At 42.9% G+C, this 14,250-nt stretch overlaps 1 protein-coding gene across 6 annotated transcripts in view; it reads left to right on the top strand.

The window, feature by feature from the left end:
• Positions 1 to 11,168: 11,168 nt before the first annotated feature.
• The window catches only part of PAM (peptidylglycine alpha-amidating monooxygenase), a 126,438-nt gene continuing 123,356 nt past the window's right edge, over positions 11,169 to 14,250 (top strand). For 4 of the 6 annotated variants that reach the window (XM_027731882.2, XM_027731886.2, XM_027731880.2 and 1 more), the window contains exon 1: positions 11,169 to 11,264. The gene's annotated coding sequence lies outside the window, so the exon portion shown is untranslated. The remainder of the gene's footprint in view (positions 11,265 to 14,250) is intronic. The other 2 variants (XM_027731883.2, XM_027731879.2) reach the window with 1 other exon arrangement.

Below are 14,250 nucleotides of genomic sequence, written 5' to 3'. Positions count from 1 at the left end.
AAGAGACAAAGACACGGAAGCAACTAGACACTTATCTGCAAAATCATGGTTTTTCATTTGCATTTATAGAGTTGAAAGCAGCTATATTTTCAAAAACTCTTTCTTTACTGCAAGAGCCTTTATTATGGAAAGCTTGTGGGCGGTCTGGATTTCCAACATGGCATGTACAGTGCTTGTGGGATTCCAGAGAGTGAGGCCAGGCTTATTTCAAATCCTTGCAATGTGTGAACAGAAATATTTATTTTATCTTGAGGAAACTCCATTATAATAAAACAGAAAGCCCAGACACAGAATTTTTCTCTTCCGGAACTCTAGTGCAAAAATAAGTGGCCAGCCATTAGAGCCCGCCTTAAATATGTCTTCAGAGTAATTAAGGAAATGTTAAAGCATTTCTCAGTCCTTATAATGTTTCATCTGACTTTGGCTTGCTTTGTGTATGGGGGTTTTTTAAAGAAATCAATTAACAACTTTATCAATACGAATGCTGCTTCAAAAAATTGCTTTCTTATTCAATGAAGCCTGCACATGGCATGCCATGGGCAACACTTCTTTTGCAATAATCTTATTTCTTAAGCAAAGGCCAGAGTAAATAGACACACTGATTGACATTTATGAAGAGAATAACCTTCTACACTGTTATTTCCTACTGACCTCTCCCCTTTGATTTAAATGAAGAGTTTAATGTTAGGTTGGCTGAATTATGCAATTCCCCCCTGCTGTTGATAGAGTTTAATGGAAATGTAGCTACTTTGTTTTATGATCTACAGTATAAAGTTCACAAAGAGACAGTGTTAGTATTCTGTCACTCTGCCATCCCTTCCCCCCCAAAAAAGCCCACTACTAGAAATTGTGGTTTAATAGTTATTGTTTTCTTTCCTAAAACTGTGATTATATCTGTGGTGTGAAGGAAAGTTCAAGTAACAGAAGACTGACTGACTATAACTTGTAAAAAGGCAGTATTTCACAAATATAGAATAAGACCTTGCAGCTAAGTGCAGCACTTCTCTTAGAGCAATTACAAACTGAGGATTAGGGTTGGCCTCCTGGGCTCCATGTATAACATGGGGAAAAAGATATATGTCCTAGAAAATCTATAGTGAAATAGTCACCTGAAACACTTGCATACTGAACATGAAGTTCTCTAAATTTAACCTATAGGAAACATAAGGAAAGGAGGAAAGAAAGATGTTTGGACCTTTCAGTTCTCCAAGTTTTATCTTCTGGAATAAGGGTGAAAGGCTCTGTGGTGGGGGAAAAACCAGTTTCCCCCTGAAGTTATAAAATGGTAAACCTCCAGGGGGTGGTTACCCTTGGGATTGAACCAATGAGCTCCTGCAAAATATAAACATATCACCCAGACCGGAAAAGAAGGGTAGCTGTTGTTGTAGTTGTTGTTGGAGGAGTAGCCATGTTGTAGAGCCATGAGGAGAAGGGGTAGGAGCCCCGCTGGGGGGCTATGGCCCCCCCTCGCCCCGGTTTGGGGGCTACAGGGACTTGGAACAGTGTAAGACTGGGCTAAGTATCTGTAGCTGAGAGGTTGGGGGAAGTTTCTCCACTGTAAACAACAGCAGGAGCAGCGACAGAAGCAGCAGCGTATGGAGGGCAGAGAGCCAAGAGATAAGAGAGAAGCAGCAGAGACAGCATGCAGCCAAGGAAGACACAGAGTTGTCTGAGAGAGAGAGAGCCAGCAGCAGAGAGAGAACTAAGCTCTACAGAGAGAGAGAGAGTTTGGGTAAGAACTGAAAACAAACCCCCCCAAAACTCCTTGGAGACCCCTCCTAGAAAGGAGGGGTGGAGTGCAGCAGCACTGCAGAGAGGAGCTGAGAAGCTCAAGGCGTCCTGGAAAGCTGGACTGGGACAGCCAGGCAGAATGTGGAGGGGGTGACCTTGGCCCCCCCTCACTGCTGCTGCCAAGCTAAGCTAGCAGCCTGAGATCAGAGCACAGAAGCTCTGGTAGAACTCTTGAGGCAAAGGCCTTCAACTGGAAGCTGCTCGAGACATTCTGACTCAGGAGTGAATCCCCTGAGGAAGGGACCTTCATGGGATGTCTTACACCCCATGATATGACGTGGTGAAGTGAGTTTTGTCCCTGCTACGCAGCCCAAGGAAGAGAAGACCCTTGCTCGGAGTTGGAGGGCTGAGAGGGGCTTGGATACCTGCCTTGTGTGTACTGGCGGAGATCCAGCTACAACTGCTGCATGAAAGAGGAGAGCCTGCTGCCCTAGAGACACTGCTGCTCTGAAAGTAGAAAAGATCTCTTCCTTCTTCCCTCCTGGACTTTTATTTGGAGAGAGAAGAGATTTGATCCATTGTAAATACTGTTTTATCATGGTAGAGACAGTTGAGATTGTGTGTGTAATGTATTATAATATTCATTTGTACAGAGTACAGTCATTGTAATATAACCCTTTCCCCCCATTTTGAGTCTTGTGTGGTGTCTGGAAAACCCATCTCACACTGGGTTGAGATGTGGGAGGGGGGCTGGAACTCGGAAATTGGATTTTAGGGCTCTCAAACTATGACAGGCCCATATTTACACTTAAGGATACGGAGATTAGTGTCTTCTCAAAAGGATGGGAGTGAGTTTTCTTTTTCTTTCTTTCTTTTCTTTAATTAATGAATCACAATACAACTTTCTATCAAACATATACATGGTATGGGTTGCTACAATCAGTGTAAAACAACTTTCAAAGAGATCTCCTACTGGAGATTATTATTACAGCATCACTTGAGCACAGAGAAGCTTAAGTCATACAATACTTTGATCAGAAGACAGACACTGATGCTAACTGAACGTTCTACTGAACCTCTACTTAACAATCAGCTCCTAATTGCAAGAAAAATAGCATAGTAGCAGTCCTCATCCACAGACATTCTTCTTTCTCCCCTTTACTTGCTTCCATAAGATCCAAAAGATTGGCTTAAGCACATGCATCGCTTCCAGTGATCAACTTTCACATTCTACTAACTTTGCACTCAGTGTTATTGTTCTTGCTCTGTCTTCTCTACTGTTTTCTGGGGGGTATGAGCAAGTATCACTGTACTTTCTACATCCAGAGCAGTCCAGAAGCACCTCACAGAATCACAGAATATGCTGACGTGGAAGGGAAACCACAAGGACCATCGATTCCAGCTCCTGGCCCTGCACAGGACCATCTCAAAGAGTCACACCACATGCCCAAGAGTATTGTCCAAACGCTTCTTGAACTCTTGTGAGGTTTGATGTGATGACCACTTCCCTGGGGAGCCTCTTCCAGTGCCTGAGCATCTCCTGGGTGAAAAACCTTTTCCTAACATCCAGTCTAAATCTCCTCTGACACACCTCCAGGCCAGTCCCTCGTGTGCTGTCACTGGCCACCACAGAGATCAGTGCCTGCCCCTCCTCTTCCACTCATGAGGAACTTGTAACTACAATGAGGTTTCCTCTCAGTCTCTTCTTCTCCAGGCTGAACAGACCAAGTGCCCCCTCAGCCGCTCCTCACACAGCTTCCCCTCGAGGCCCTTCACCATCTTCATTGCTCTCCTTTGGACAGTCTCTAATGGCTTAATATCTTTCTTATATTGTGGTGTCCCAAACTGCACACAATATTCAGGGTGAGGCCGCCCCAATGCAGAGCAGAACAGGACACCAACTGAGGGAGGCAACCCTCCCTCAGCTGGTTGCCAATGCTTTGCCTGATGCCCCCCAGGACACAGTTGGCCCTCCTGGCTGCTAGGATGCTGCTGAATCATATTCAGCTTGTCATCAACCAGAACCCCCAGGTCCCTGTCTGTGGTATTGGTTTCCAGCATCTCATTTCCCACTCTGTACATACATATGGGGTTGCCCCATCCCAAGTGTGTCACCTTCTCCTGTTGAAATATGGCACCTTCTCCTGTTGAACTTCATAAGGCTGGCGATTGCCCATCTCGAATTTGTTGAGGACTCTCTGCAGGGCCTCCCTGCCTTCGAGGGAGTCAACAGCTCCTCCCAGTTTTGTATCATCTGCAAACTTGCTTAGTATCCCTTCTAGTCCTGCGTTCAATTCATTTATGAAGATGTTGAAGAGCACAGGGCCCAAGATGGATCTCTGCAGAACCCCACTGGTGACAGGTCGCCAGTCTGATGTCACCCCAACCCGTGAACCAATTGCTTACCCACCACATGATGTGTCTATCCAGCTGCAGGCTGGACATTTTGTCCAGAAGAAACCTAATATGTCGATAGAAACACTATACAATCTGCAAAAGAGGATTGACTTGGCTCCCTCTAGGTTTCCCCTCGAACAGTTTATTACATGGAAGTGATTTAATAAGACTGCAATAAGTATTTTTCACTAACCTTTGAAAAAAAGACAAAGCTACAAGAATTGCTGTTACTTGTTCTGTTGGCTCAGGCAATTATAGCCTGTCATCAGCAATCTACCTACACTTGCACAACTCCTGCTTGAACTTTACAACCGTAATAAGTAGCTGCCATGATGGAAGTCTTTAAAGCTTTCCTGCATGAAACTTACTGGAGATGTGTTTTTGTTCGAATGCAAGAAAATACCATTTTGACACAGACTGGGGAATTTAGTACAAGCATTTATACTAACATCTGCTCTGAGCACACAGAATATTTACACATAAAAGCACTGCTGAATCATTCTGACATATGCATTGTTCATTCACTTCTAGGAATTTGCAACAAATGCCAAAGGTAATTCAAGTAATTTGAGTAATGTGGTATTTCAAATGGTAGTTGGCTCTAGCAATCCTATGCTCTGCCTGATCTTCTCTTAAGGTTGGAGGGACTTTGTTCATCGAATTCCTGCCTTGGGGTTTGGGGACTTGAGAGGTCTAGGAAGAGAGATTGCCACTGAAAAAGGAGGCAAAAAAATTTAATACCTCAACCTTCTCCCAGGAGGTCCTCACTCAGCCATGCTGCTATCCTGCCTTCCTTGCCTCATGTCTGAGTAATCGGAACCCAATGCACTTTAGTTTCAAGAAAAACATCAGCTGTCACCTCTGTCCTGCTCCTGTATCCCTGAGGGCAATTTCCACTAATTCCATGAACAACTGAACATTTACTCTCCTAAAATTCAGGATCTTAATGACTGACAGTTCAATAAAAGTGCACTAGTATCATGAGTTTGGCAGATTATCAATTTAGTTATATACCCAAAATTGGTTGTCTAGTCTTAGATAAATGAGGATTTCATCAGATTCCATGGAACATGGTAGAAAATAGGGTGAAAATATGCTTTATCTTCTTTACACTGATTTTGCAGAGCTCAGTTAGTTAGTATTTAATTATGCAGTAAGAAACCTAAAGTATTAAATAAATATTAAGTAGATGCATTTAATTTCTTTCACTGTCTCTCTTACCAGTGTTGGACCTTCATTTTATTTCATTAATTTTGAACAGATGATTGATTTTACTGAGTAAAGCAATGCAAGAGCTGGCATCCATCCTGCATCCCACTACTTCTTGATCTAGCACACTCAGTCTTGGTCATGTTATGTATTTGTGCCTGAATGATCTCCCTCAATGTTCATTCTGAGGCTACAGTCTTGTCCAGAATATTAAATTTTGTAATATTTTGCACTGCCTGTGTCTAATAATTATCTGTGTAAGGAACCCACCATGAGTTATCCTATGACAAATTGAACCACATGGATTTTCGAAAGTTGTGGATGCTCGACTCAATCTATAAAGAAGTGTTTTAAACCTGGCAAAACACTGGCAAGCTTATCCTAGATAAATCACGGCTAAATGTTGCCAGTTTTTCAAGGGCTTTTTTTCAGTGCTTGTTTCCCACACTTTAAAACATAAATCCACTTATTTATATAAAGCTGCCACAGCAGGATTTTCTCTGGCTTCAAGATTTACCTCTCTGTTCATATGATTCTGAATGCAGTTACCTTTAAAAAACAATGTTAGCATAGAATAAATGGATTCTAAAAGTTAAATAATTGCTATTTGTTCAGTAGACTTTGATGGCAGATTTTGCCTTGTTCTAGGCAAACAATCAGTAATATATGTAGTTAATTAGGAACATACAAGTAAAGGACAATTTGACATCACTACTCTTCTACTGTTATCTTCTTTCATCTCCTGTCTATGGCTATTCTTCTTTCAAGGTTTTGTAACAAATGACCTGATTACCCTTCTTTTCAACGTGCCTGTGGTTAGTTTTCTGAGATCTGGGAATATTTTTAGCTTAATCTTGAAACTGAGTAGTGGAAGTACATCCTAAATGTTTATAGCGTAGCAGCAGCACAACCCTCCAACAAGAGTTTCTCAAAACATTTCCATTCACTGTTACCTCTCTTTCAGTAAACAAATATTTTTGCATCAGGAAGGATTAACCTTTTGGAGTGATGTATCTCACTAGAGACCATATCTGCAGCTTTGTTATCAAGTCTTTCAGCAAAACATGTCAGAACTTAGCAGTGAGCTGGGATCTACTCTTAATCACTGCTTAATACAATCAAGTATAAGCAATTAATACCAATTCACTGTTTTCCTACACCAAATTCTTAGGAGACAACTTAAGGATGGAATCTAAGGTCTAGTTCAGATCTACTTAACATTGCAAGTCTTTTGTTATTGCCATAGACATCTGACAATTTTTTCCAAAAAACAAACAAACTAACAAACAAAAGGTAAGTACAGGAAAAATCTGAACCTTTCGGGTAGACCTGTGTAGATATTCCAGAGGAAAAAGGGCAAGAGTAAGGTTATTTAAAGGAACAAAAAGCCTGGATTACCTGCATTGCGGCACCAGTGATCCCTCATATATCTATCGAGCCATGTCAGATTTCCCTTACACTTCAAAGCGTAGTGTATATATATGTAGGATAGGAGCACACAAGTAGAGGAGACAGAAACAACAGCAAACATTTTCTGTTCTGAAACTATTAGAAACCATTCTCAGTGGTATGTAAAATATGGCAACACTCTAGGCAACACGGTATAATGGACAATTCATCTTCAAAACATTTATATGATTTATTGCTTTATTCATTAAGTATTGGCCTAGCAGAGCTAGAGATGAACTTCTTTCGTTCATGGGAAAGGTATTATATAAACAGCAGCAGCCCAAAAAGCTTACCTCATCTGCAGTCTACAGAGATCATTTATTGCACACAAAAGTTGAAGTTTTGCTAAGGATGCTAGCTGAGGTAACTAGATTTGTGGCATATTTCCTTTCACCTGGATAAAATTAAGCCTCCAATATAAAGGTATTTGTTTTGCAGTATTTTTGCATTATACCAAGTTATATAAAGTACATTAACTATAGCTATGTTACATATCTTTATAATATATATATCCATCTCACTGGGACTCTTTTTTAAAATTGAAATTTATCTTAGTGACTGTTGGAAAAAATTCTGGGAAATACCAATGAATAAAATTGCAGCCTGAAGGAGATTGTGGGCTGATTTCTATCCTCAAAAGAGCTCTTCAAAGGCTTTCATCTTTTCTGTTGCCAGCATGCTGCTTCATTTGCAAAGCAAAATCTCCATGCAACTCTCTAGTGTATGATGCAGTCTGTGCTTTTATATATGCAAGAGAATAAAGAGAAGGCTTGTATTTTGTTTTTCCTAAAAAAAAAAAATAAGGTAAAGGGAAATAAGTATCTGCAGCAAAAATAGAGTAAATTGTGCTCAAAGCAAAGAGCTCAACGCCTGGAATCAATTTAGTTGCCTAAAATACTTAATCAAGATATAGGATACTGACCTTTATGATTTAATATTTATTACAGTTGCTTGCCAGTAACAATATTATTGTGTTATGGAAGTATAAGCAAGAGGCCAGCAGGACTCAAAAAGTTTTTGCACACATTGAAACAATACTTTCTCACATATCCATAAATGGCGGGCAGTGATTGTCTGCATGGCTCAGGCATGGATAATGAAAAATTTCAAGATATGTTTGCTAAAATGCAAGAGCTCAGGACATTAATTTAAGTTTATTCCTGCATACAAGGAAACTCAGGTACTTTATCATAAGATTGCAACCACAGACCAAACATATCCTTTTATAAAATTTTCATGTCAAAGGTCTAAAATTAGTTGCTTTAGCATGTAACTAATTTCCAAATGCTTCAAGTCCTTTCTGAATTGCGACCTAATGGAGAAGTGTGTAGACTTAAGGAAAGGATTTGGAAGCTAAAGAAAATCCTACAGTTTTATTTCCCACAAAAAGCTATAATAAGTGATTTTTTTAAATGAAAAATGCAATATTCAGAATACTTTGTTTTCAATCAGAAAGTCATTAAAGTAGCTAGTCTTGCAAGATGAGAAATAATTTTTCAACTCATTGAAATCTGTCTTGCAGGAAGTCTAGTACTTTTCAGGATCTGGTGTTTTCTTTGTTTATTTTTGTGCCCTTCACACTAGGAGGTTACAACAGAAGTCAAAAAATAAAGTTTAAAAGTTATTTTATTTTTCTATATTAGAAAATGTCACATTTAAAGAAAAGGACGCTGTAAGTCTAGTTTCAGCTTTCAGAAGGAGGCAAAAATTAAACATCACATTTTAATGTATTCATTTTTATTGCCTTTATGAAGCAATACAAAAACAGCACTCAAAATAATGAAAGCAATATAAGCAAATTTAGGAAATTTCAGTAGAATTATATAGGGAGCCATAAAACACGGTAGATCGCCCTATGTTAACCATAATGAAAAACAGAAGATTTGACAGATTCTACTCAAATTAATGAATCATAGAATCATAGAATCATAGAATCATAGAATCGATTGGGTTGGAAAAGACCTCCGAGATCATCGAGTCCAACCCTTGGTCCAAATCCAGTCCATTTACTAGATCATGGCACTCAGTGCCACGTCCAACCTGCGTTTAAAAATCTCCAGGGACGGTGAATCCACCACCTCTCTGGGCAGCCCATTCCAGTGCCTGATTACACTGTAAAGAATTTTCTCCTGATATCCAACTTAAATTTCCCCTGGCGGAGCTTAAGCCCGTGCCCCCTTGTCCTATTGCTGAGTGCCTGAGAGAAGAGACCAACCCCCACCTGGCTAGAACTTCCCTTCAGGTAGTTTTATATATATATATATATATATATGACTTTGATACAAAGGTATCAAAGGTACAAAAGGCTGACATTTTAATAAATTTTCTATAATTTTGAAGGAAAGACTTTCAAAATTCAGAAAGGAAACTTTAAAGTATATCCTTTTAGTAGGCCTCAAGTTCGATCTCTTTCCTAACTTCTCAGAGAGCTGATGATATAACCATTCCATGCTTTTCTCTCTTTTTTCCCCCAAGTACTTTGATTCCTTTTATTACTACCTGTAAACCAGATGTTCTACACTTAGAAAAAGGACTGGATTTGTAAGGCCCTAATATCCTCATAATACATCTTAATATATCAGAAAATATTCTAACTCAGGGAACATTCACATGCTAAGGACTATTTTGAGCTCCTCCAAATTCTTGTCCATACTTCCCCTTTGCAAAGATTGCTTTGAGAATCTAAATTAATCTTCACCAATTAAAGAATTTGCATAAGAGCAGCTAGTATGGGAAACACTTCTAGAGGAGGATGTAGCCCCCTGAGGGTAAGAGACTGTAAAACTGCACCTTTCTGTGTGCACACCACCTTCTGTATGCCACAAAGAACAAAAGGGGGGGGGGGCAGGCCTTTAGCATGCTCCTCCCTCGGCAACAGATGTGTACATCAGAGTGCCGTCTCACAAAAGCACCACTGAATGTCTTTGCTCAGGGTAAGGTCTGAAATTCTTAGGCCAGGCCTCTGCAATCACAGTGTTCTTTTCCATGAGCCAGATCAATTATATAAGGGAAGTCTGGCACAAAATTAGGTGAGTGCTTGGTATGACAAAGAGCTCAACAAAGAAATGCTGGCAGGACTCTGCAAATCAGCTGGAGCCAGTAAGTCAACATTTCTGTTCAAAGAGCTTAATATTTCCTGCCATCAAAGAATGAAAGCATCTTTGTGACACATTAATCACTAATTGCCTATATCCCCCCCCAAAAAAGGCAAATTTTCACCTTCTGAAGGAAAAGGACTGGGTAGCCAAGACAAACCAAAAATCCACTGATGTACTTTAATTTGAGAAATATTAATAGGCTTTAAAAGAATGTTGTATCTTCCATTTTGTGTGAATAAGTAAAATGCCTTATCTTGGTACACATCTAGCCTTTGTAGAAATACTAAAACACCCATCACAGACCCAACTACCCAGATTTATTTTCACAAAGAAGTTGCTAGATCTACCTACAAAACAAGGTATTACTTTAATCTGAAGGTGGCAAAATTATGCCTTATCATATATATTTTTATATTTTGAAGAAGTGTTAAGACAGTCCCTCTTACCAAAGTAATGTTTCATTACAATGCCGTTTTTAATGCTTAAAAACAATACAGATTTGGGTCCTAATTCTTCCACCTGACCTATGCAGATGAGTCTCTTGGGAAGGTCTCCCACACAAACCTGTTCAGCCAGAGATGCTGAGCAGTGTTTCCATCTGCGGTGGGTATGGAACACAGCTCATCGTAAGACATGCCCAAGCTTCAGCTTGCTATTTTATGTTATGAATTCCACTGAAAACACCACCTCATTCAAGTGCACTGGAGCTCCACAAGCTTCCAAACGCAAACGTGTTCCTTACCGGGAACTGCTTGTGCCACTCTCAGTACAGGATCGGAGCCTGCGGATCCTGGATCCTAGGATCCCTCACTCCGGCTCCCCGCTACCTTGGGTCGCTACCGCCCCGCTCCCACCCCGCACAGAGGGGTCTGCACAGCCCTCCCATCATTTCGCTGACCGCAGCCGGAGGGGCACGACCGCTCCTCCGGGAGCGACGGCACAGGGAACCAGCTAGTCCCGCCCGAGGGCAGAGAGACACGGCACGGCGAGGTTTGTTCCCTGCCCGCCGGGCTTACACCGCTCGGACCTCCCAGGTGGACCCCGAGACCCTTTCCCTGGGGACCCCGAGACTTTCCTCTGCCCATCCCGACCCCTCTCCCTGCCGCTCCCGACGCCTCCCTCCGCTGTCCCCGCGCCCCTCAACGCGCGGTGCGGGCACAGCGCCCCCCAGCGGCCCTACCGAGCCCTGCGCGCGGCCGACGTGAGCGGCGCCGCGTCCCCCGCGCGGGCGGGGCGGGGCGGGGCGCGGGCGCGGGGCGGTCCTGGGGCGGGGCAGGAAGGGGGGTCGCGGACACGGCGCCCGCAGTCCGTGCCCGTGTCGCTGCCGTCGCCGCGGGGGCAGGTCGGCTGGGACTCGGCGGCGTGGCGCGGCTTCCTCCCGTGAGTTCCACCTGCGCCGCGTTCACGCGGGGGCTGCGGGAGGAGAAGGAGGGGGTACTTTGAGTTGCAGCGATCCGCCCGGGCCCCGCGGCGGTGCCGCTGCCGGTGTCGCCCCGGCCCGGGCACACGTGCGGCTCCGCCCGCGTCGCCCGAGGCGCGGCTGCTCCCGCGGGAGCCCCTGAGAGGATTCCTGGGCACCGCCGGGGCCGCGGCCGTGCGGCTGCCGGGACCGGCGCTGCCCCGGGGAGCTGTGAGGCTGCGGCGGCGCTGCGGGCGGGGTAGCCCCGGCCCGCCCGGCCTGGCCTCGGGTGCGGCGGAGCGCGGCACCCGAGGGCACCCCCGCTCCTCCCGCCGGGCTTTGTGTCCCGAGCGAGGGACGGACGTTCCCGAGACGCCGGAGCTCGGCGCGCTCTGCTCCCTCCCGCCCAAGTTTCCCGCCGTGCCTTCCCGGGGCGGGTGCCCGCTCGGGGTCCGGCTGGAAGGGCATCCCGGCGGTGGGGAGATGGCTGAAGGCGGGGCACGCAGAGCCCCTCCGGACTTTGGCGCTGTCCCGCTTGCGCTGTCATTCCTTCACCTCCGGGTGTCCGGCCATGGGAAGCGGTCAAGTGTTGACATTCTGTTAGTTTCGACTTCAGCTGCTCCGAGTTGCGGTGGTGTGGTTCCCAACAGTCCCTGGGAGTGGCTTTTTTTGTTCGTCTATTTATTTTTCGAGCCTTCGCTCCTCATTCTTTTCCTTAAAAACTCATTTATTAGATCTGATGCATTAGTTTCAAAATATATACATTTTGTGTATCCTTCTCTTATAAATTTGATTTGCACACCTTTTTGACCGTACCAGATAAGTATCTGCTTTCCTGAGCGCGGCTGTGCTGTGGGAATTGGTGCGTGAAGGGGGTGCGTCCCAAAGCCCCTTTGGAGCGGTGAAGCCACGGTTGGTTCTGGGATTGACTCGAGGAACACAAACACGGGGGTGCGGCACTGACACGTTGGTGGCTTTTACCATAGATTGTTTTCAGGCTGCCTGCTGTAGGCTTCCTTAGAAACAGATGAGTCTTCTTACAGTTCGGAGTAGAAAAAAAAAAAAAAAGAGGAATCAGTGGCATTAATCAGAATTTTTAAGCTACTTATTAGAGTGTTTGGTGTGGAAATGGAAGTCTTCTTACAAGATGACAGGCATTTTTAGTATCTCAAGTCTCTTGATGATATATCACTTGATATTAATAATGCCTTTTGTTTCCTTTTTTTGATTTGGGGTACTCCTCCTCTGTCTTTACAGGTGTTCCCACATTAAAAACATCAGTAATGTAATCTAACTTCCAGAAAATCACAGTTCAATCTCAAAATTTTAACTGAACCTAATTTTTAAAATTACTTACGTATTAGACTCCTGTTTATATTTCTGGTTTTTTGCTGAAGATCTGAAATCCCTAGTGTGTCTTGTACTGTAGATCTGAAATCAGGAGCTAGTTTTTAGGAATAACTTTACTGGAAGACTAATGTATGTTTGTCGACTAGTGCATGCAGAAAAAATGGAAAGGGGATTCAATTTAATCCTTACGTACTTAGCTAGTTTGTTTGATACAGTGATCCCCACCACTGCTACAGATGAAAATGGCAGATGTAGGAGGTAAGAGCCAGCAAGTAGCCAAAAGCAGATGCAGAACACACAGCCCTTCCCTTGACAAATGGAGGCAGAGGCCTGCACAGGTGTGTGTGCAGGCAAGCTCCAAGTAATCTCAGAGATCTGATCCAAAATCCAAACCCACCATTTTATTGCTTTATCTGCTTCCTTGTCAAATGAGAGAACTTCAGGGCTGCAGAGTGTCAGATAAACCGAGATACAATTGAATCTGTTGTTGTGGAAGTTATTTCCCTGCATGTGGCTGATACCACAAAATGTTCAGTTAGAGAGGATGTTTCTTCTTGATTCCTTACATGGGAATACAAGGGAACTGTGGTGTAAAATGCATGCATATTGAAAACAAATTTATTCTTAGCATATTGCTTCCATTTTACATGTCATGGCTCAAAGGGAGCGAAGAGGTTGGGATTTGTTCTGAAGTTCTCATTTTACAGATTGACAAAAGTATCCATGTTACATAGTCCAAAACAATGGTGTGTACAACGAAATTAAGATTATTTAAAGGAATTTTATAATTTGCCAGGTTTCCATTTAGCGCTTAATTAGGTCTGCTATTGCTTGTCATATTCGAGATGAATAAATCTGCTGGGATGCTCATATTATCCAAACTCACAGCTATTAGTACAAACAAAGATTTGAAAAGTATCACAAACGAAGCCAAACAAGTTAGTTTATACTTTAAAACAATTTATAACGGTTAGGATTAAATACTTCACGGAGTAGGTTATACCATGTCTGCCATATTCTGTGTGGTACCGGTCAGGTATACCATATTAGTTATCTTGTGTTTTGAGAACAATATCTGGTGCTAGCTGATGTGAGCAAACTGTTGCCAGAATGGTTTACCAATCTGGTCTAGAATGACAGTCTGTATAGTCAAAGTATTGTGAATAATTTTTAAAAAGATCTCTACTTAAGGCATCGCAGCTCAGTCTGATGTTAAAGTGGCAGAAAGAAACATTGGATGTTCTCTAATTAGTGACCCCAGTTCTGTTTTCATCATGCTACATGATCGATCTTTGGATCCATCAAATAAATAGAGTATGTTTTTTCAAGACACAACTAAGTATTTTCTGACTTCATAAAACTAGTTTGGAAGGAGGTGGAACCATTGAGACATGCAACATTTGTAGGTTAGTGCATGGTAGCTTGCTTTCATCTCTGCTTGATACTACTCTTTTTTGTCCTTTTTTCCTCTCCCTTTTTCTCCTTCTCCCCATTCTCTCTTTTTAATCTCTCTCCTCCCATTCTTTTTTCTCTTTTTCCCTTTCTACTTTTCTCTCTTTTCTTCCCCCTCTTTTTCACCTCTCCTCCCCACTTTTTCCCCTTCCTCCCTCTTCGTCT

This window comes from Pipra filicauda, unplaced genomic scaffold, assembly GCF_003945595.2.
Source record: "Pipra filicauda isolate LSUMZ 115617 unplaced genomic scaffold, ASM394559v2 scaffold31_size4109673_pilon, whole genome shotgun sequence".
Classification (NCBI taxonomy): domain Eukaryota; kingdom Metazoa; phylum Chordata; class Aves; order Passeriformes; family Pipridae; genus Pipra; species Pipra filicauda.
The sequence above is the reverse complement of the archived record's forward strand: the minus strand, read 5'-3'. Positions and strand labels throughout refer to the sequence as shown.